Genomic DNA, 24141 nt, shown 5'->3' with positions numbered 1-24141 from the left:
CCCAATTGCTGTGCGACTAGCAGCCCTGGGTTGCCTTGGGCTTGTATTTACAGGATCTTAAAGAAGCCAGCTCGCAGAATAATAGTAAATTGTTCTGGAGTATTATAAAATGGGGCCGAGGGGGTCAACCAGATCAGCCCCAAAACCACGTTTCGCAAGAAGGATGGGTTAATTATTTTAGACCCCAATATGCGCGTAGCCCTTTAGAGAATCAAATGGAAGCTCTTAGTTATGTTTTTCACTTAGATGAGGCTTTTAATATTAATGAAGTTTTATTAGCTCTTGGTGCAGTGGTTGGAGGTAGAGCACCGGGACCCGATGGTGTTTCTGCGGATGTGTTCCTCCTCGACAAAGCAAGATCGGGTAGATACATCTTGATGATGGCAAAAACAACGGCCCAGGGTGCCCCGATCCCGGACACCTGGAAAGGGGCCGAAATAATTCCAGTATACAAAAATGGTGATAAAACACAGCCAGGGAACTACAGACCTATCAGCTTGATAGACACGATACAAAAGGTAATTGGGAGGATAATCCTCAATAAAATGTTAGCCTGGATTGAGGAGAGCAGTATACTGTCCCCCTTCCAAGCAGGTTTCCGTAAATATACTAGCACGATTGATTAAGTCTTTCATTTTATTCTCTTATACTGGAAGACAGTGACCCTGGGCAAAGGTAGCCTTTATGCTGCTTTTATTGACTTACGTGCAGCCTTAGACCTTGTCCCCCGTTCCTGCCTATGGGTGACGCTGAGTGAACTAGGTCTTTCTGATGATGATGAATGCGATGGGGGAGGCAGGGTAGGGTCACCACCCAGTTTCCGGTTGAACGAGGGGTGCGACAAAGTTGTGCCATGGCACCGTTATTTTCTTTGTATATTAATGGAATAGTGGACCGTCTGTTGCAAGTGAACACAGATGCCCTTACCTTAGCTGGTGTAAAAATTCCGATATTAATGTTTTACGGATGACACATTAATTATCTCTAAGACTTCTTGTGGCCTTCAGCGAGCTTTACTAATTTTTGAAGATTTTTGTGTTGCTATAGGCCTGGAAGTTAATGTGGCAAAAACAAAACTTATGGCCTTCAATCCGCACCGAAATTTTAAAGGAAAGATTTTAATGAATAATCAACCACTCGAATAGGTTAGGGCTTTCACCTATTTGGGTATCCGACGGGGGAGCCTTAAGTATAGAGCATAAAAGGTAATTAACAAAACCGATTAGACCAGTGCTCCAAGTTTATGAATCAAAAGCCGTTAGTTCCGCTCTTTATGGCGCTGAACTCTGGGGGTTTGCGAAAACAGTTTCCGAACCAAGTTCCTCCGCAGCATGACTAATCTGCCGCAAAGTACTCCCCTAAAGCAGCTTAGGTATGATCTGGGTAGAAATGCTATTACAGATGTTGATAAACTGCGCCCTATTTTATACTGCCGCAGGTTGTGGACAACACCTGAACTCTCATCACACGCCGCAGGTTTTCTTGATGTGATAAAATCCGATGCCTTTCACACGATTGGCTGGTTAAGGGGAGTTAGAAACAGCCTATTAGGCTTGGGTATGAAAATGTTATGGGAGAATCCAACAGAAGCCTCTTTTCCCTCTAAAAAGATCCTAAAAGAGAAGTACTGGGAATGGGCTACCTATAATGTTTGGAGTAACACTGATTCATCTTCAATGGTTCGAATTTTTTTAGAAACAAAATTCACCCAGGCTTGAACCTTATTGGAATACCATCACTAAACCAAGAGATAGAAAACTGTATTTCCAACTTAGGGCAGGTTTACAACCCTTAAGATCAATAACCTCCAGGTGGACTTCCCCAAGTGATAACATCTGCCCTGCCTGTGGGAGTCACAATGAATCAGTCGCTCATATGCTCTTTGCCTGCCCTGCCTATGCCACCCCTAGGAGAGTTTGGCTGAACCCCATGTGCAAACTACTTGGCACAAATAGGAGTGCAGAAGCTGAAAGGCTTATATGCACCAGAAATGTGCCATTCATTACAATAGAGGTAACAAAATACTTAGGGTGGGCGTGGATAATGAGGCTGAACTTAACATCTGGGTAATTCTATGTTGAGCAATATCTCTAGTTTCCCTAGTCTGATCATAGAATGTGACTGATTCAATATTAACTTGTTTTTATCTTTACTCATAATATTTTTTATTGTAAGAAAACTGATGATATGAAATTTGTACTTCTTCCGTTTGCTAAGACTTTAGTATTTTCATTAAGTCTTTTAATGATTTGGACTATGTATAATCCAACCAAGAAATGTTGTAAGTGTGTATAATTGTGCTTTCATGAGTATATCTCGAATAAAGCTACTTTGGATTGGACAGCTTGAGAAAAAGGAAATAAAAACTATGAATCTAATCCTCCAGAAAAAAGAATATAAGGGTAAACTCAAAACAATAGATGGATGGCCCAAGGCCTTGTGTTATGATAGTGCTGCTTCTCAAATAAAAAACAAGGCTGACACTGCAGTGCATTGTTGGACTCTCAAATAGCTAGTTGCTATAAGATTGTAACGCACACTTTCTTTCATAAAGTCTTAATGCCCTTTATTGTGTGTATGTATTTGCTTCCATGAATTAATTTAAAAATAGATACAAATTGTATGGATGTGTTTTGGTAATACATTTAATATTAAACTGGTTGTTAAAAAATAAACCTTCAGCTAGCCGGTTATTTATTGGGTTTTGGAAAGGGTAATTTCATTGTTTCACAACATTTAAGAATATTAATAAAGATATTATGATTGATTACAATATTCTTGTAGCAATGCACCAAACATATTGGACTGCCAGAGAAAACTCAACTTACGAATAAAACCTCTCCCAAATCTATTTAGGAGAAGATCAGAGTAGAAGTGGTTCCGAGTGTCTTGAGGCTCGTGTGGCCAATGCAATTCCTTGGACAAAAAAAGGAGACTTCATTTCATGTGCTCAGCATTATTTGCATGAATGGAGAGCACGTTTTTTCAGGTAGCTACACCGATGATGGAATTGTTGGGCAGTCTTTCCTATAAATTGGATTTAACTTTTGGCACTTCAATCGCCAATTGAAATAAAAAATAAAAATTGGCTACAAAATTTATTTTAAAAATTTTTGTCTCAAAAAGCACACATTGTCGTCCCAGTTACTGATGGAAACTACTTTGTATGTAGATGTGCTCCTTGTGAATGAGCAGAATGCCATCACTCATAGTAAACTTGACAATGGTTGATGTGTGCTGACTCACTGGCACATACTGTAAGTTGTATCGGGGCGGCAGATGAAAAGTGTGAATGCAACAACAGACTAATGGATGCAGAGGGTTAGTTGAAAGCACAAATAAAGAACTATTATATAATTATAATCACTAATATATAGTTATAATATTAATACATTACATAGTTTTAGTAACATCAAAAATGTCCAGACCTGATAAGCAACCAAATATGTAAAAGGAGTAACATTATCAAAAAGAACATGACATTCAATGGACCTAGTAACACCCGTAGAGATTTGTGGTTCCAATATAAAATGCCAATGTTGTCGACAAGTGTTCAAAAACATCAGAGAACAATGTACAGGCATTCATGAATTATTTTACATTCAAAAATTATTCTTGAGCAAAGTTCAATAAATTAATAAAATCCTTAAGATATCCTTATGTTTAACGCAAATGTGTTTCCATTTTTCAAAGATGGGAAATCCAATGTTAAATTATATAAAAATAAAACAAGAGACCCAAATGTCCATGTGAACTTTGGTATATAAGTGAAGCTTATACAATTGTTCACATGGAACTTATTTAACAACATATATTAATGATTCAGCACAGTTACAGTTGAAATATAGGCTTAGAGAAGAGCCTTATCCGTATTAGGTTTCAGTCATCACAATTCAATTTATTCCACATTATTGACAAGAAAGAAAAATTCGAGGAAACAAGGCTTGTAGAGTGAACAACAACTGAAATGCCATAACAGAGTTATTACGTGAAAAAAGTGAACATGGTGCAGGGTACACTGGTTTCACAAACAATCATATAATGTAAAAAAATTTACAATGCAGAATCACTATGTTAAACACCTTAACCGCGTCGGAAATTCCACCACGGTGCGAGCGTTCTAAAGGTTGGGTGGGGCTGCGACGGCCAACGGTCGTTCGCAGCACCAGGGAGGGAGTGCTCCAGTTCGCCGACGGGAGCACAGAAGGGGTTAAGTCACACAATGCTATAACCATCAATAGTTTGTCTGCAGAGGGGTCAACGGTGTTTCGACCCTAGAAAGATGCAAGGGTCCGTCAGAAAAAGGGAGAACCGGAGGAAACCTACCAAGAAAATAAAAGTATTAGGGCTCTTCCACTATTAAAACAAGTGATATGGGTGGGAACTGACTGGCAGAAAAAACCCACTGTAATCCTGGAGGACTGTCAGGAGATGAAGCTTGTGGGAACCAGGTCCCAGTTAAAATTGTAATAAATATGTGTCACCAGATGTGCGCATAATAAGTGATGAATACTCACAGGGCTAAACCTGGGCAGGAGGATTAATTAAACTAATGACAACTAGTTAGAATTAGATCAAACCTATTAATTAGGTGTCCAGGAAGGTTCCAAAATAGAAGCTTACACATGTTGTAAAAATATAGCACCCATAATGGGGAGAACAGCCTCCATAATAGGAGAACGGGTGTAATCACTGCGGTCCGACAGACCGTCACTAACAAAAGAGAAGTGAACTCCGACTACAATTGTGGTATTTACTTTAAACAAGGCATGGAGTGCCCTCGCTGGTGGGCATGGCAATAGGGTATGGCCAAGATGACATGGCTCAAGGAAAAATTTATAAGTAAGGAAGTGTCAAAGGATCGGAGAACGGAGTCAGGGTGTGTGTCACTATTTGAAGCACCTAAGAAATAATCAGTTATTGTAAGGAATAACAGATGGGTACGCAACATGGATCGCCCACCCGTGGCATAAAAAGGCCTATAAAACAGCAGTCATTGGAATCGTACTACCATGAGGACATGCTTTAAAAAAACTAGAAACATCAAGAATAATAATTGAATAATAAATCACAAATATTAATAGTGTCAAGTTGAAACAATATATGCAAACCCAATAATCTTTTTTTTTCTTAAAAAAATATTCTGATAAAACCCCTGAAAATGTATTAAAAAATTCCGCCAGTAGACCATCCGGTTGACAGGCTTTAACTTTCGGGAGGTTTTTTATAACATCCCCCAGTTCTTCTCTAGAAAAGGGGCGCATCATATTAATTTTATCGGTCTCGGAGAGTACCGGAATGTTCTGTTCCCAAAGGAACATTTCCAAGGACGCATTATCAATTGTTTGTTTTTGACCATAAATGTGCCTGCAATGTTCCACCATTATATCCTCTATGTTAGCCAGGTCCTCGCTTTGGGTACAAGTAGTGGGACATTTCAATATACTGATCTGATTACATGGGGCCCTCTCCCATGCCTGCCATGAGAGAACCCTCAGTGTAAAATTACTTTCTTCGTATACCTTTTGCCTACAGTTACAGGCTGGATTCACATTTTAAATAATAAGCCTCGCTTCGAACCTGTTTAGTCTGGTGGAGCTTTCGTTGATTGGGAGCCATAGGGCTTCTAAGTAAGGTATCGTAGCACCTACCTTCTGCTCTAGGATTTGCTTTTTTTCTTTCTCGTTTTTAAAACTTTTTGCGTCTTTACCTATAGCAAAACCACAAATATATGCCTTAAGGGAGTCCCAGACAATGTGAGGAGAAGCCGTCCCATGAATTCTTGTGAGAAATTCCTTACTCTCTGTCTTACAGAATGGAACCCACCATTTTTTTTCAGTATGTACTGACTATTAAAAGTCCATCTCTTGGGGTGAACTAGGATTTTGCCTAACTCAGCCTCTAAAATAATCATAGCATGATTTGAAAATCCATTGGGGAGGATTCCCTGATTACTGAAGTTCAGGACCTTGGATATAAGAAAAAAATCTATACGTGAGGAAGTATGGAATCTGCCCAAAAAATAAGTATATGCGATTTTAGTTGGAAATGCTTCCCTCCGGGGGTCAATAATATCCAAAGCCTTGCTGTACTTTTGATTAATTTTAAAGGTCTTAGGTTTAAATTTCTTTTTGAAAAGGACTGAGGAATTGATATTTGTGTTTGGAAAAAAAATTAAAGTTGCCCCCTATGATTATTTCACCGGGAATTTGTATTGAAGACTGAATTAATTCACTCTTAATCAAATATGGGGAGGAGGAATAAGTGTCCAGTCAGTTCCCCAGGTCAGATATCCAAAATAAAAAAATAAGGCAGGACACTTGTAACTACGTTACACAAGGTTTATTTAGATAACCCTCATAAACGCTATGTTGTTAACGTTGCGGTTTATATCGTTTTTCCGCCCCACATAGACGTTGTGGCATTTATCATTGGGTTATCCAAATGTGCTGTATGCCAGACTCAAACCTGAGGCAACCTCTGGTGCTGCGTAGTAGCATCCAGAGATGTGCACAGATACCCCCAAAATGAAGGTTAAGGTAAAAGACTAACCTACATCCAAAAGAAGGCTATTTTAATTTACAAAGGATGTGGTTTGTTATTTAAAAAGAAAATGGGTATGCCTTAAGATCAGGTTACTGGATCTATGCATATCACTTTACCGTCAACATGTTTCAGCTCCTCTGTGCCCAGCCGGGTCTATGGAGCATTCGTCAGGACAAAACAGAACAAAACACAATTAAAAATACTCACACAACTTGTGCAGTATTCAGTGGACAAATTTAGTTACCCACAGTTTTTGGAAGGTTCAGTTCACCTTATGGTTGAAAACTGTTCCCGTCTACAGGTGAATTGGACACTGGGTCCCAGGCCGCATGGAAGGCGACTTCCGCGTCTAGTGCTGGCTCTGCCCCTGGACCATAAGATATGGATATAAGAAAAAAATCTATACGTGAGGAAGTATGGAATCAGCCCAAAAAACAAGTATACGCGATTTTAGTTGGAAATGCTTCCCTCCGGGGGTCAATAATATCCAAAGCCTTGCTGTACTTTTGATTAATTTTAAAGGTCTTAGGTTTAAATTGCTTTTTGAAAAGGACTGAGGAATCGATATTTGGGTTTGGAAAAAAAATTAAAATCACCCCCTATCATTATTTCACCAGGAATTTGTTTTGAAGACTGAAATAATTCTTCATATGGCGCAGCATTATCTTCAACTGGGGCATAAATACTTGCAACGGTTAGGTATCTACTCCCCAGCTTGCAAGTCACCCAACACTACCTTCCTCTCTCATCACCAACGAAATTCACCACATTTGCTTGAAATTTTTTACCCAGAAAAATCGCAGAGCCCCGATGTGTTGCTGGGGAAGAGGAGAAGCCCCGATATGCTGCTCCAGGATCTAAACATAGGTAAAATCCGCAACCTTCCCAACTGGTATATGGGTCTCTTTAATTAGAATTACAGGTGGATTTTCCATCTTAGTCCAGGATTCAGTGGCCCTCATTTTCTTTTTATTATTGAGGCCGTTAACATTAAAGGAGACCACCTTTAGGATTTCCCTTTTATCCATTAGCCCAATATACTATTTTAGCCTTAGATGGGTCTCAAATATAAAGTGACACTTTAGGACAAATAAGTCATCCGATATACCTGGCCAACCCCTAAGGTCTATTATTGACGCAGCACTGACACTCACAGGGTGCAAATTTACAAATACATTTGCAAAAACAATTCGGATAGCACAATTTACATTTGAGTTTGGATTTTTTGAAAAAGATCTTTCCCTTCTTGCTTTCCATTCCTACACACCACCTCCACCCTACCCCACCCATGTCCCACTGACCCTCCCCCTCGAAAAGCAGTGGTGAGCGGTCCACTATCCCCACTCACACCTGACAGGCTAACTCCCACTCCCCAAAACTGTTGCAAGGATACCTAGATGTTCCGGTGTTGAAATACGCTGTTATTTGTAAACTGACAGGCCACACAATTTCCACATCTGAAATGATCTTTAATAGAATCCAAACAAGATGGAATATTCCCTTGTAGTTTAGTGATGTTTGAATTGCAATGTACAGGAGCTCTTTAATATTCTTGCCTTACTCGTACGAGAATAGTGGTATTACTGAGCGACTGCCTGTGTATTTAAGAACCGACCCATGTTTCCTATTTACATTCACTATTTTGTTGGTGTGAGGGCAAAAAGTAGCAGCAGACTCATTTCTCAAAGGGTGATTTGTCTCTAGTTTGGAAAATAATATCTCTGAGGCTGTACCACATGTGTTTCAAAGAAGAGGTAACTAGAAGTGTATCGCATAAAAGCATTGCTTCTCTGAAAATGTCTTGTTTGTGGGTACAGTTTCTCAGAAATTGGCCATAGGGCAGGCCATTTCTGAGAGCATGAGGATGAAAACTGTTGTACTGTAATGAACTTTTATGTTCAGGGGGTTTTCTGAACAGGGTAACAATAATTTTGGAATTGTCATGTTTTATCAGTAAATCCAAAAAAGGTATCTGTTAAAGTCACTGATGTAGGTACATTTAAAGTTGGTTTGGACGTTCTGGTGGTATTCAGAAAAAGATTCCAAAGTGTTAATGGAATCTGTCTAGATCACACAAATGTTGTCACTATATCTCTTCCAACATAGGGGCCGATTAGGATTGCGGTGAATCCGTATCCTCCGGGCCGGCGGAAGCCGCCGCCGGCCCGGAGGATGCGGATTCCCCGCTGCAGTGCCTACAAAGACCCCCGCCAGATTAGGATGGCTGGGAGTCTTCGGCGGACAGAAAGACCATCCGCCGCTTTTCCGCCGCGGTCGCCTTCCGACCGTGGCGGAGAAGCTCTAATATGGTGGCGGTGTCTATCAGACACCACCAGCCATATTAGGATGGGGCAGAAAACATGCTTTTCTGCCGTGGAAAAGCATGTGGTCTTTGTTGTTTGGGGGCCCGTTGCGGGCCCCCAGGGTGTCGGGTGTTGGGGAGGCAAAGGGGGGTACCTATGGTACCCCCCAGCATTTACATGCACAAAGCGGCAGGCACCGCGCGGTGCCTGCCGCTTTGTGCATGTAAATGTAAAACATGCATTTTTAACCTTGCAGCGGGTGCTGCTTCAAGCAGCACCCACCGCAAGGTTAAAGATATGGGATGTGACCACCAGGGTGGCGGTCACATCCTAAGCGGTCACATCCTAATTGCACTCGAGGGACCGCCGCTGCCCCTGCGGACGGTCTCCCCACCTCGGGGGTGGCGGACAGACGCAGGTCCGTCCGCCATCCTAATAGGCCCCATAGTCTGTTTCTGAAAAATGGGTTCTGGTCAGTAAAAACAAACTGGGTTGCAAAGTGGTCAACGAACAGATTCACCAGACTGGGAGCAGAATTGGTTCTCATAGAAGTACCTGAGCATTGTTGGGAATAGTTGCTGCCATTTCAAAAGTAGTTGGTAGTGAGGGAAATCTGTAGCAGATTAACAATAAATTCTGTGGGTACCAGACTGGGTGCCGGGCGCTTATCAAAGACATGTCTGATAACCTCTATATTCTCGCTTTGTTGGATTTTAGTATTTAAAGACTCTATGTTCCTGGTGACAAGTATTTCATGGGAAAAGTAACAAGCATTTGCAATGCAATAGGTCTTGCATTTACGCATATTTGAGCTATTGGCATTGTGAATGACAATGCCTTTTATTTATGTTTTGGTTTAAAAACATAAATAAAAGGCATTCTGCTAGATTCATCAAAGACCCGTTTTGCGAGTCTTTAATAGCGATTCATAAGGAATCGCTATTAAGGACTTGCAAAACGGGATTCATGTAGGAATTGCAATAAATATTGCGATTCCTACATCTTCCTTATTTGCGATTAGCAAATTGCTAATCGCAAATAAGGATGCGATTTCAAGGGTGCCAGGGGTGTCCAAAGGACACCCTGTAGCACCCCTGAAATGCAACATTGCACAGGTGTTGCGCACACACATGTCCAAAGGACATGTGTGTGTGTAACATGCAACAGAGAATAATGCACTAAAGTGCTTTTTTCTATTTTTTTCACTATTTACCACGAAGTCTGACTTCGTGGTAAATAGCGGCCAAATATTGCGAATTCGCAATTTAAAATTGGTTAATGAATTGCATTTAAGGAATCTCAAATAGAGATTGCTTAAATGCAATTCCTCGCTAAAATGCGAATTCTGTAATAGCGCTTTTTGCATTTGGGATGATGAATCCCAAATGCAAAAATTGCGCTTGCAAAGGGCCAGATTCTGAGAATCTGGCCCTTTGCAAGACGATTTTTGTTTCCTGAATCTGGCCCATTGTCATTTACAATGCCAATAGCTTAAACTCTAGTAAATGCGAGACCTATTGCATTGCAAATGCTTGTTTTGTACAGTAAACTAAACAGTATGGTCCAGGGTTTAACTTACGAATCGGAATAAGCATTTCCCTGTTTGAAAAAAACCCACAGGTTTTCAAGTTTGATGCCCCAAAATAAACATGCAATATAAAGAAACATACAGGCGCAGGTAGCATGGTCCACAACTCTCATTGTGGGGTGGTAGTGACATTTACAAATCATTCCACGTGGTTCATGATGTCATGAGAAATCCTCAATGACAATATAGGACCTTACTACACAGTTGTCCATTAAATCCTTCTGGAGCATCTCTCAATATATTAATAGAATACCTATATAAACAATGTGCCTAGCAAATATTGTTCATTTGTATTTCTACTTATTTATATTCTATATTAAGCGGTTATATTTTGTATGGCACCTCTGCTGATTGCTGTGGCCATGTAGTGACGGGTGCAGTGTACCACTACAGATAATTGATCGTGTCTGTCTTTCATAGTACTATTTGCTTGCAGCTGAGCAAATGTTCTACACATATAAAACAACAGTCCGGTTATGGAGGACGACTTCATGAATTGATGCTCGCTGCTGACACATGCAGTGATCAGAGGTAGAGTTCGAATCTCGTTACGGTCAACTCAGATTTCCTCACATGTGTGGTCGGTAATTTCAGTGCAACTTGATTTGGCAATTGTAAAATATGTTATTTACCGCACTTACAAACTGTAAAAGTATGGCGTTATATGCTGTAAAATAATTAAATAAATGTTCAATTGTTAATGTCATATATATAATATCTAAGAGAGGTGCAATATAATATCTTCTGGTTTTGTGCAGATTATCGGGTCTCTGGTAACTGGACAGCTTACATTGTAATACAGTTTCTTTATTGCATTTTTCTACCGCAGGATTACTTTTCATGCACAATGGTATATCGTGAACTGACTTACTCACAGAGCCACGCGTCAAGTGTTTCACGTGACCGGAATTAAAAAGCACCATCAGGCGGAGTGGTGCTACAAACGACAGGAAACAGGTTTCATTTCACAGCAAAATATAATGTGTATTGTCCAAAACCGGAGGCACGTTGTATCTGTGATCCAGCACTGTACTTTGTACTGTGTTGATGGTTGGAATCACTTTTATTAATTTCACATCATTTTACAAGGTAAAGCCATGGCTGCGTTGTTTTAATACTTCTTGGATAACTTGGGATCTAAGAGTGGAAGAAAGCTGGATTATTCTATTTCACTAACTATAGCCATGAATAATAACTCGACACGAGCACACTAAAATGTAAACCATGTGGCTTAAAAAATATATAAACGACGCACATTAATGCTCGGTTGCTTTCATTGCACAAAACGCAGTGATTAAAAATAAATAATTCACTGGGGATCGTGAAATATGGAGAAAAAAAATGTCATAGGTCCCCTTGAAACATGTGCTTCATCAAATAAACGCCTGCCTCCAGGCCACTATATAGAGCTATTTCTTTGTCAGGGATATATATATCTTTACCAATGTGACCCTCAAACTTCTATGCGCTCCACTCCTGGTGCTCTGCGCAGGGGCCGGATCATGGCCCAATACAACAATTTTTACACCAAGGACGCGGCACTCCAGACTTGGGTAATTTTAGCTCAATTTATTTAACTTGGAGCTCGAACCAACGCGTTTCAGCCTGACCTCGGCTTTGATCACGGTAAGTGATCCATCTTTTGTGTTTACTTTATATCTCATTTCTGCCGTAAGGGCGCATTATGGGATATGTAGTTCACCATCATTCACATATCTACAAATATATACAATGTCAGACGATAATGTAACATTTTTGATTCTGTGCATATAGCTTAGCGTGGCAGACTCGTTACGCGCATATTGTGGGGTATTGTACCCAATTCATTATGTACGTTGCAGCAGTGATTGTATTTCCGCAATTCTTTCTACAATTACAAGGCATTCTAGGTTATGTAGTTCATCCTTTCTCAACCTGAATACAATGATGTTAAGACATTAGCATTATATCCTGGCTCATGTCAAACTGAATTTGCATCATCATAATGTATCATATTGTTACCTTGGTATGGTACCCCAATAATTAGATTTGGTATGTCAATTGCAATTGTATGTCTCTGATTCATTGCTTAATATTGAAGAAAAACTTTTCACCCACAATAGTAGTCATATAGAAAGATTTAGTATCCCTATCTATCTTCAACTTCTAATTGTAAGCGTTTTTTAACAGTTTTCCCAATGCCAGAGTAGTTTTTCAAGATAGCATTCAGGGTATAGTACCCATTTGGTGCCAGGATGAAGTCATTATAACTCCAAAAGAACGTTTTTTTGCATTTTTCAAATTTTTCAAAAATGTCAGCTGTTGTGTCATTACTCCAGATGTTCAAAGAGTTCCTCGTCATTATTCATCCCACTCGGCAATTTTGTTTTTAATCTGATCTTGAAATGTGACTCTGTTTATCTTAGTTTTTTTCGTCTGTCACCACCTCGTTCATCAGGTTTCACCACATGGATTTCATCATATGACATTGCCATCCAATCACTTTTTTGGCAAGCTGCTGTATGTTTGGCTGTGGCGTAGGACATATCTTTATTTTTCACTGCCCTAATGTGTTTCAGACTTCTCTTCTTCAGCATACATGTTGTGCTGCCAATACATTGCACTTTACATTTACATTCAACGATGTACACCACATGTGTCGAAGTGCAAGTTATTTTCTCTTCTATTGGTATTAATTTGCCATTAGGTTCTTCAAAGGTGTTCTTGTTCTGTCCAATCTTACAGGCTTTACAGACATTACACTTCCTGAAACCTCTTTGTTGACTGGTAAGCCAGTTACCTTTTTCTTGTTGTGTTCCTCTGAAATGGCTTTTTACTAGTTGGTCTCGTAATGACTCAGTCTTCCTGTAGCTGATTATGGGACCATCCCCTAGCATCTTCCCAATGTCTGGATCCACAGATATCAGATGCAAGGATTTTCTGATTTTTGTTGCAATAATACCACTTTCGTTGCTGTACGTTGTTATAAACCATGGTGGGTCTCGTTTTTCTTGCTGTGTTATGACCTTTGGATTTAATATTTCAGCTCTTGATTTCATCGCAACTCGTTTTTTGCTTTTTTTCAATGTTCTCTCATTGTATCCTCTTGTTCTCAATCTGGTAATAGTTTCCTCTATTTTTACATCTGATTCCTTTGAACAATTTCGCTTCATGCGAATAAATTCGCCATATGGTATACTTGAAATTAGTGGTTGAGGATGGAAACTAGTCTCATGTAGTATGCTGTTGGTTGATGTCTTTTTTCGAAATAGAGTTGAGTGGATTTTTGTATTCTCAATGTATACTTTCAGATCTAGAAGATCTATTTCTTTTTTGCTGGTTGCATATGTGAATTCCAAACCAACTTCATTGTGGCAGGAAAATAAATAAATAAATATATATATATATATATATATATATTCACTGAAAAAACACAGGTTTCAGGGGTGTTATAGTTAGTTGGACATTTCACTCATACAAAACCATTGAAATTCCCCCGTTATAGTTAGTTGTACTAACTATAACTCATGCACCCGCAATCCACTGCTGATGATGTCACATATTACATCATTCATGACATGGTCAGTGACATCACTGATGACATCTCAAATGACATCACTGATGACATCATCCGGTGAATGTGGTTTGCTTTGATATTTAAATATTATATATATATATATATATATATATATATATATATATCAATCTGCCTTGAAGTCTGAGTTGATGTATAAGTGTCTGAATGGAGTATTTAGTAGCAGAGTGAATGACTATCTAAGTGACTAATTTAAAGTGTCTCACTAAATATATGAGATAGTGATTAAACTTTGTGAATACCTGTATCACGCTACCTCTTGATGTGTAAAGTACTACATAAGTTGGTTACTAGCTATGTGAAAGTGTATATTAGTTATTAATTAGTTAAGTGAGTATTTGTATGTGATAGTAAATGAATGTGTGTGTGGTAGGGTGGGAGGTGTGTGACTGTCCAAAGATGTGTAAATAGTTGATTTAGTAGGTATATGAGGTTAAGACTGTATGCGGAAACAGCTGTTTGGGTGAGTGAATCTCTTTATAGGTGTGATGATAAGTAAATATATTTCTCAATGATACATGTCCAACAAAGTAGAAATAGAAAAGGCAGCATATGTGACAAATTGTTATATATAAATAAGTTTACATAAGACTCAGTGATTATATGAGTGTCGTATGGATAACTGTATACTTGTAATAGTGATTTTATAACACACTAAGTACGAGTTATTGTCTACATGAATAAATAAAGTGGTCTTTGTGTAAGTGTGTAGCTTAGTAAATATAAGTATGATCAATTGTTTGCATAAGTGAGTAGGATGACTGCATAAGTGGATATGATGTGAGATGTTGATGTAGGTGTATAAGTATATTTAATAGTGTTGTATTGATATTTGTTTGCATGTATAAGTGAATCTATAGGCAAGTGTTTAGATGTGTGTGTAGATCTAGGAATCACTAAGTGGCTTTTTAGAAACTTGTATTGGTGTGTCAATGCTTTCAAGTATGGTACTTCATATTTTATAATGAGTGTTAAAACTTTATACCAGTGAATGATAAGATGTATCAGATTGTCACGTGGATGATGTCATCAGTGATGTCATTTGAGATGTCATCAGTGATGTCACTGACCATGTCATGAATGATGTAATATGTGACATCATCAGCAGTGGATTGCGGGCACGTGAGTTATAGTTAGTACAACTAACTATAACAGGGGCATTTCAATGGTTTTGTACGAGTGAAATGTCCAGCTATCTGTAACACCCCTGAAACCTGTGGTTTTTTCAGTGAATTTCTGAGGTTTTTTTAACTGCTAATTCCTAACGAAAACATGTCTGAAACCTATGGTTTTTTCAGTGAATTTCAAATGTTTTTTAAATGCTAATTCCTAACTATAACATGTCTGAAACCTATGTTTTTTCAATTAATTTTAAAGGTTTTGTAAATGACAATTTTTAAATATATGTATTCTTATATTTATTTTATTGATAATGATTCACAATTTTTTTTTCTATTTATTTTTAGATATTTTATTTTTTAAATTACATTACATTGTGTGGCCCCCTTACATTCACTTATTTTGGGCCCGGGGACCCCATCCCCTAGAGCATGTGCCGCAAATCTAACTTTATAATTTTTTTTTACAGGGAGGGGATTCCTATAGAAGGAAATACAAGTTACTGGTAAGTATGCTTAGAACACTTTTCAGGGTCAGTGTTGGGCTAAAAGATGCAGCACTGGGTTCTCTCCTGATAACAGGTGAGTAAATTGGAATTTGTTGTTCAGATGATTTTAGATGAATATTTTAAAGTTCCAAAACTCCACACTTAGAAGAATTTGGAAGTGAAACCACTCAATGTTAGCCTATGAAAGAAAATTCACTTAGCAGGTAAATAGTGTTATCGTTACCTTTTCTTACTAAGACCCTTTGCCTCACCCACAATGCATACATGGCTTGGGCCCATCTGGCCTTAAAGCCACTATTAAAAGGTATACGCCCCCAAGGAACCTTAGGTCAGCAAACCGCAATCTCCTTGTGGTTCCGAGGTTTAAAAGATTGAGATGGGGGAGAGCTTTATCGCTGACAGCTGCCAAGGCATGGAACTCTCTCCGTTTCCCTTTAGGGGCAACAAGTACATTCTGTATTTCGCAAGTCCCTTAAGACTTGGTTGTTTCCCAAGAGGCAGGTCTAAGCATGATTCCGATGTTGCTTGTGGGCAGTCCGTATACAGCGCCTTGACTCCCTTGGGCTTAGTTTGCGCTATATAAATTGCTCATCCATTCATTCATTCAGGGGTGGATCCTGGATCGAGCACTTGTGCATCTCCTCTAAACAGTTGAAAGAATGCAAATTACCAAAGACGGGCAGAAGCTCAAGTTTCTTTTTTTTTTTAATATCGCTAGAATACGTGGATCATACAGGCATCCCGCGACTTTACCAACAAAAAAAAAATTGGGGCTCTGGGGTTCCTTGTGGGACCCCCTGAGCAGACCTAGGAGATCAGGGTGTGTTTACCCTCCCCATTTCACGTTTTAAACACACATTTCACACGCTTCTTCAGCCTCCCTTCTACAGAGGCATAAAATGGCTGCCAACAGTTTTTAGTTTTGAATGTTGACAACCACTTGTCAGCCAATTAGCATTCAGCGTGTGATCGAAACGGTACACTTATGGTATGATGAAAATAAGCGGAGTATCCGTATTCAATTTTTTTATGGGAAGGGGGCCGCGTGGCCCCCCTCACGTGGCCAATACCGGGGTCCCCATCCCCCGGTGCACGGCTAATTATAATTTTTATTTTATGGAGGAGGGCTACTTTCCCCCTGTCCTGAAGCTACTTCAAGGTCCCAGGGACCCCATTCCCCGGAAACGGCCTTTTTTTAAAATTTATTTTGGCCGTCACCGTCGGGGACCGTGGGAGGGTCTCTAATTTCCCAACTGTCCCAACAGCTCCCCGCCTCCTGCAGGAGCCGGTGTTCAAACGACATCCGATCTCCATCTGTGTATTTAGCCCCTAGGAGTTGCCTTCACTTTGCGCATGCATGTTTGTGGTAGCGTATGCGTGTCAATGTTACACATGCTCACAATACGTCCCACCGTCTGGCTAAGTACCCCTAACGTATTTCATTTTATTTGCGCATGCTCAATTACAACATGCCCAATCACAGCTCTCACACCCAGTGATGTCATGCTCAACCAACCATCGTTCTGCAAAGCATTTATAACCCGACACCCTTCTCGAACTTTTACTATTCCGCAGGCACAGCCATTGATAGGATTCATATCCACTTCTTCGTAGGTGAGCACTTTTTTTAAGAGTAATTAAATTGATTAATCTGAACGATCTTTAAATACCACGTAAATGCACATTTTTATTCGATGTGACAATGTTGGTTTTAAGCACGCTTTCCTACTTTTTTATATCTTTAAAGTTGACTTTGTCGTTGACTTGTTTCTGTGCAAATCACTTAATTAACTGGTGCGTTTCTTTAATTTGCCAAGCGCCACGTGACCGTTCCCCGACCGGTGTTCTACGTGCTGTTCAACTTAATGCGATGTAGTTTTTCTCGTGTAAATAGTGCGTCACGTGTCCCATGCATTGCAAAAGTAATGTTTTCGGCAAAAGTGTATTTTAGCACGTTTTTCAGCTCTTATACCTCAAATATCTTGCCTTGGTAGGCGATGTTTCTGGGCAAATACCTTAATCCTGCCACCTTTAATTTTTTAAGTAGTGTGCTACGTGCTGCTTCCTCCCCATGCACTGAACATGTAATCGATTGACCAATGTTGTATTTTAGCACGCTCTTCATGTTTTTTAATAACGTTAAACTTGATTTCTTATCCTTTCTTCTGTGCAAATCACTTAATCCTACCACGTTTCTTTAATTTGCCAAGAGCCACATGGCCATTCCCACAGCAGTCTGCTACGTGCTGTTCAAGTTAATGCGATGTAGTTTTTCTCGTGTAATGCACATGTAATCGATTGGCCAATATTGTATTTTAGCACGCTCTCCATGTTTTTTAATATTGTTATTCTTGATTTGTCCCCTGTTCTAGCTCATTATACAGATGTCTCAACCATGGAACATATTGGTCGCCACAAACGGTTTATTCCTGCCCATGCAATATTCCAGGTTGTGGTCAACAACTCAGCACACCAGATCCACTGACTACTCTCCATATGCTATCAGCCGAAAATTGTAATTAACCTAATGGAGTTATCAGGTTTGACTTCAACATTTCATGATAGAAAAGCATTCTGAGATGAGCATTTGTGTATTTTATGTGTTTGCAGACAGATAACTACAATTGTGGTGTTTTTTGCATGCTGGTAATGATACTTCTCAAAACATTAATTTGTTGAAGATACATTACTTTATGTTAATAAGTGTTTTCGTTAGAATAGTTGTAAATAGGAAAGAGGGCTCTTAGGGATGACACTTATGAACGCCTACCGAGTGCGTCCATAGGGACCCTCGAAAGCATATTGGTATTCGCATATGATTTTGTCCAACAACTAATATGGTCCTAAAGCAGTTGGTTTGAAACCTCTGATGATTGCTTTTCAACCCCAATCCTATTGAGAACAATTGTTTTATGTACATTAAAATTAAGCTTGCACATATGTACAACATATACATTTTTAACTTTTTTTTCAGTTTGCAGATTGTTACATAAGTCAGCAGCAAATAGCCAAGATTGCAGAAAGTATATCATCCTATTCTAGCTCCTTACACCGATGTCTCAAATATGGCATGAACTAGTTGTTATAAGCCAAAAACATAAACACATTTTTAACAGATAACGTTAAGGTAAAATACGCTCAATATGAGTAGTCGACGAAGTTAAAAAGTAACGGATAAAGTACTTGAGGGTTTTTTGCGGGCAGATAATCTCCAATTCACACTTGTACGGATGGGTCTGATACAGGGTGGATCTCTGTATAACTAGTGGATGATTAGGTATTAGGAAGGCATACAGAGCTCCCAACCTTCTTACTTTTTCTCTTAAAGGGTTCCAAATTGGTGACGAATATTAGGCTGTGCAGTAGAGGTTGACGGTGTTGCTCCACTGGTACTTGGGCCTTCTCATGAAGCAGGAGGAGCCTCTCTCAATCTTCTTACTCTTCCCTTGCAAAGTTGACTGGTTTCTTAGTCTGCAAGTGCTTCCGCATACTTGCAGTTCCACACCAGTACTTTTTATTGGGGTCTCCTCTTGAAAGCAGTCTTGCATATGCGGCAAGTAACTTTTCTTGCATTCACCTTTTTAAGACTGATTTTATGAGTGATGTATGGATAACTGTATACTTGTAATAGTGATTTTATAACACACTAAGTATGAGTTACTATCTATATGAATAAATAAAGTGGTGTTTGTATAAGTGTATTGCTAAGTAAATGTAAGTATGATCAATTGTTTGCATAAGTGAGTAGGATGTCTGCATAAAGGAATAGGATATGTGCTGGTGTGTAATGTTGATGTAGGTATATAAGTATATTTAATAGTGTTCTATTGATCTTTGTTAGCATGTATGAGTTAATCTATAGGTAAGTGTTTAGATGTGTGAGTAGATGTAGGAATCACTGAGTGGGTTTTTAGAAACTTGTACTGGTGTGTCAATGTTTCAAATATGGTACTTCATATTTTATAATGTGTGTTAAAAGATTATGCTACTGTATGATCAGGTGTATCAGCTTGTCACATGGATGATGTCATCAGTGATGTCACTGACCATGTCATGAATGATGTAATATATGACATCATCAGCAGTGGATTGCGGGCACGTGAGTTATAGTTAGTACAACTAACTATAACGGGGGAATTTCAATGGTTTTATACGAGTGAAATGTCCAGCTAACTATAACACCACTGAAACATATGTTTTTTTTCTGTGAATTTCAAAGGTTTTTTAAATGCCAATTCCTAACTATAACATGTCTGAAACCTATGGTTTTTTCAGTGAATTTTAAAGATTTTTTAAATGCAAATTTGTAAATATTTTTGTTTTTTTATATTTTCTAACTACATTTTTGTATCTTTTTTTAGATGTTATTTTTTAAATTACATTACACATTTTCTGTGTTACTTTTTTACATAAAACATTTTTTTTCATTATTTTATATTGTTTATAATATACCTAAATTATTGTTTTATTTTTTTTGCAGTTGCGCACCCTAAGAACACCCTACGATTTACTGCGCGAAACGTGTCCGTAATTTTAGGGTCGCTGTCTAGAATCCGCAAAGGGTGTGCGACGGGTATAACTTTTCCCACGCGGTTGATATGCGACTTGTGCGCGACGCCTTGCGCATAAGTGAGATGTACGTATAACGAGATGTGACGGACGAGCTGTATTGCGTGACATCATATACATATCGGACGCGGTGTGTGCGCAACTTTTTCAATGTTAAAAAACGTATTTATATATATTTAATATAAATATTAAAGCAAGAGATTATCTGAGGTTATTATTTTAATAATTTTCTTTAACTTTCGTAAAAAGTACATCGCTGTTATCCTATGGGTAGAGATTCACTTAGCAGGTAAATAGTGTTATCGTTACCTTTTCTTACTCAGTGGTGGAAACAGCACTGCTGCATCTCCTCTAAACAGTTGAAAGAATGCAAATTACCAAAGACGTGCGGAAGCCCACGTCTTTTTTAAATTTTAAATAGCGCTAGAATGCACGGATCATACGCGCACCCCGCGATTTTCCCCCCCAAAAAATAGGGGCTCTGGGAAACCTTGTGGGACCCCCTGAGGAGACCTAGAGGATCAGGGTGTGTCTACCCTCCCCCTTTTCACGTTTTAAACACACATTTCACACGCTTCTTCAGCCTCCCTTGTACCGAGACATAAAATGGCTACCAACAGTTTCTAGTTTCGAATGTTGACAACCACTTGACAGCCAATTAGCCTTCAGTGCGTGATCGGAAGGGTGCGCTTATGGCATGATATCAATAAGCAGAGTATACATATGAATTTTTTTTATGGGAAGTGGGTCGTGTGGCCCCCCTCCTGTGCCCAATTCCGGGCACCGTGGTCCATAGCCCCCGTGGCATGGCTAATTATATATTATTATTTTATGGAGGAGGGCTGCAAAGCCCCCCTCCTCAAGCCACTTCAAGACCACGGGGACATCCAAACTCCATCTATGTATGTACCCCGTAGGAGTTGCCTTCACTTTGCGCTTGCAAGTTTGTGGTTGCGCATGCGTGTTAATGTTATGCATGCGCACAATACGTCCCACCATCTGGCTATGTACCCCTAACGTATTTTATTTGCGCATGCTCAATTACAACATGTGACATCATGCTCAACCAATCATCCTTCTGCAAAGCATTTATAAGCTGCCAACCTTCTTGAACTTTTCCTATTCCGCAGTCACAGCCATTGAGAGTGTTTGTATCCACTTCTTCGTAGGTGAGCACTTTTAAGAGTAATTAAATTAATGAAGCTGAACAATCTTTAAATACAGCATAGATGCAAATTTATGTTCGATTTGGCAATGCTGTCTTTAAGCGCGCTTTCCTGCTTTTTTATATCGTTAAAGTTGACTTCGTAAATTTTGTTTCTGTGCAAATCACTTAATCCTGGTGCGTTTGTTCGATTTGCCAAACGCCACGTGGCTGCTCCTACAGCAGTGTGCTACGTGCTGTTCAAGTGAATACGATGTCGTTTTTCTCATGTAAGTAGTGCGTCATGTACCCCATGCATTGCAAAAGTAATGTTTTCGGCAAAAGTGTATTTTAGCACAGTTTCCAGCTCTTATAACTTAAATATTTTGCCTTGGTAGGCAATGTTTCTGAGCTAATCACTTAATCCTGCCGCATATCATTTTTTAAGTAGTGTGTCACGTGCTGTTCCTCCCCATACACTACACATGTAATTGATTGGTCAATGCTGTATTTTAGCACACTCTCCATGTTTTTTAATATCCTTAAACTTCATTTGCCCCCTGTTCCATCTCATTATACAGATATCTCAACCATGAGTCGTACTGGTCGCCACAAGCTGTCCTGCCCATACACTATACCACGTGGTTGTGAACAACTCGACACACCAGATGCACTGACTGCTCCCCATATGGTATCAGCCAAAAATTGCAATGGACCTAATGGAGTTTTAAGGTTTGTCTTCAACATTTCATGATCGAAAACTATTCTGAGATAAGCACTTGTGTATTTCATGTGTTTGCAGACGGATAACTGTGTTGTCATGTTTTACTAGAATTCGTAGGCATTCTGAAATCAACCAAACGTAAAAAAAAAAAGATCCCGATTTAATTGCCCAAATATGTGATTTAAAATTGAACAATGTATGCGTTATAATTTTTCTTGCTTCTATAAATATTTTTATAAAATATAAATCTGCATTGTGATAGTCTTATAGACGTTTCTTTCTGAAACCCATTTCTCATTGTAATGCCCGTTTTCAGCCTGTACTTCAGATACAAAGTAAAAATGTTTTTTTTTGGGGGGGGAAACTTGTCTTTTAATTTTCTATGCTTTTTAGTTGTGAATTTCTAGTTCATGGAAGTCCAAAAAGGGTTCTATCAGATCAAGCCCAGGAGTTTGTGACTGAAGTGAGTAACCGATCTCGGCCTAACATTGGTGACCGTCCTGTTTTCAACGGAGACGGCCACTCCACAAGCTGACCCCCGCCCTGCCTGCCTGGTGACACAGTAACACTTGTCCATCTCAGCGCGATCTGCTGCATAGCGTCCACGTCTGCTTCTGCCATTTGTAGCATCGCATCCGCCTCGTAGCGCTTAACTGCTAATTTGCATATTGCTCTGTTTTAAAGTGCGCACCTACATTGTATTGCCTGTGTTGCTGATTAGCTTGCCTACAGTTCGTATCTGCATCGTAGCGCTTAATTGTGTGCACTGGCATTTACTTCGCGTCGACGCTGACTGTGCCCCCAATCCTGCTCCGCTTTGGCTGGCAGACATTTTGTTGATTGTTTGTTGTTGACTGACCGGATATCCTCACAGATCCCGCCTCCCAGCTGCCCCTCCCTCCCACTGTTACTATCAGGCTGCACTGCCGCCTCTAGCGCTGTGACCGTCCTGTTTTCAACGGAGACGGCCGCTCCACAAGCTGACCCCTGACCCCTGCCCTGCCTGCCTGGTGACACAGTAACGCTTGTCCATCTCAGCGCGATCTGCTGCATAGCGTCCACGTCTGCTTCTGCCATTTGTAGCATCGCATCCGCCACGTAGCGCTTAACTGCTAATTTGCATATTGCTCTGTTTTAAAGTGCGCACCTACATCGTATTGCCTGTGTTGCTTATTAGCTTGCCTACAGTTCGTATCTGCATCGCAGCGCTTAATTGTGTGCACTGGCATTTACTTCACGTCGACGCTGACTGTGCCCCCAATCCTGCTCTGCTTTGGCTGGCAGACATTTTGTTGATTGTTTGTTGTTGACTGACCGGATATTCTCACAGATCCCGCCTCCCAGCTGCCCCTCCCTCGCCCCTCCCCCACCACTATCCATTTATGACAGATGCTATTGCGGGCAGCGTTCACGCGCAGCGGTCGCGCCCCATGCGCGCCAAAGGTAAGCCCGTCTACGCCCGTCCGCGCCTGGACCGCGCCCAGCGCCAGACCCCCTGGTCCCCGCCGCTCCAAACACCCTAGAGTCACATATGATGCCGCTACTCTCCTCGCCCTCAACGCCGGACGCACTCCACTATGCTGCAAAGCCACTCCTGGACGTACCCACGGCCCATTCACCTGCCTCTCCTGCAAGTTCAACTGCTTCAGAACCCTCACTAAACCCACGTCCTCCAAACACAACTCCGACTCTAACAGCCTACATTGCATCCTGCTCAACACCCGCTCGGTCCACAGACACGCAACAGAACTCTGGGACCTAATTGACACTGCGTCACCTGACATCGCCTTCCTTACTGAAACATGGATGAACACATCATCTGCTCCCGACATCGCCATAGCCATACCTGACGCTTACAAAATTATCCGAAAAGACCGCACCAATCAAACAGGAGGAGGCATCGCCATCATCCACAGAAACACCATCAAAATCACAACCAGCTCCGACGTCAATCTTGAAACCGCCGAACATCTCCACTTCCAGATCCACACCGACCCCAGGACCACACTCAGAGGCACCCTCATTTACAGACCTCCCGGCACCCGCACTCAATTCAGCGATGACAT

The sequence above is a fragment of the Lissotriton helveticus genome, chromosome 4_1 (genome assembly GCF_964261635.1).
Source record: "Lissotriton helveticus chromosome 4_1, aLisHel1.1, whole genome shotgun sequence".
NCBI lineage: Eukaryota > Metazoa > Chordata > Amphibia > Caudata > Salamandridae > Lissotriton > Lissotriton helveticus.
This window is presented reverse-complemented; position numbering follows the sequence as displayed.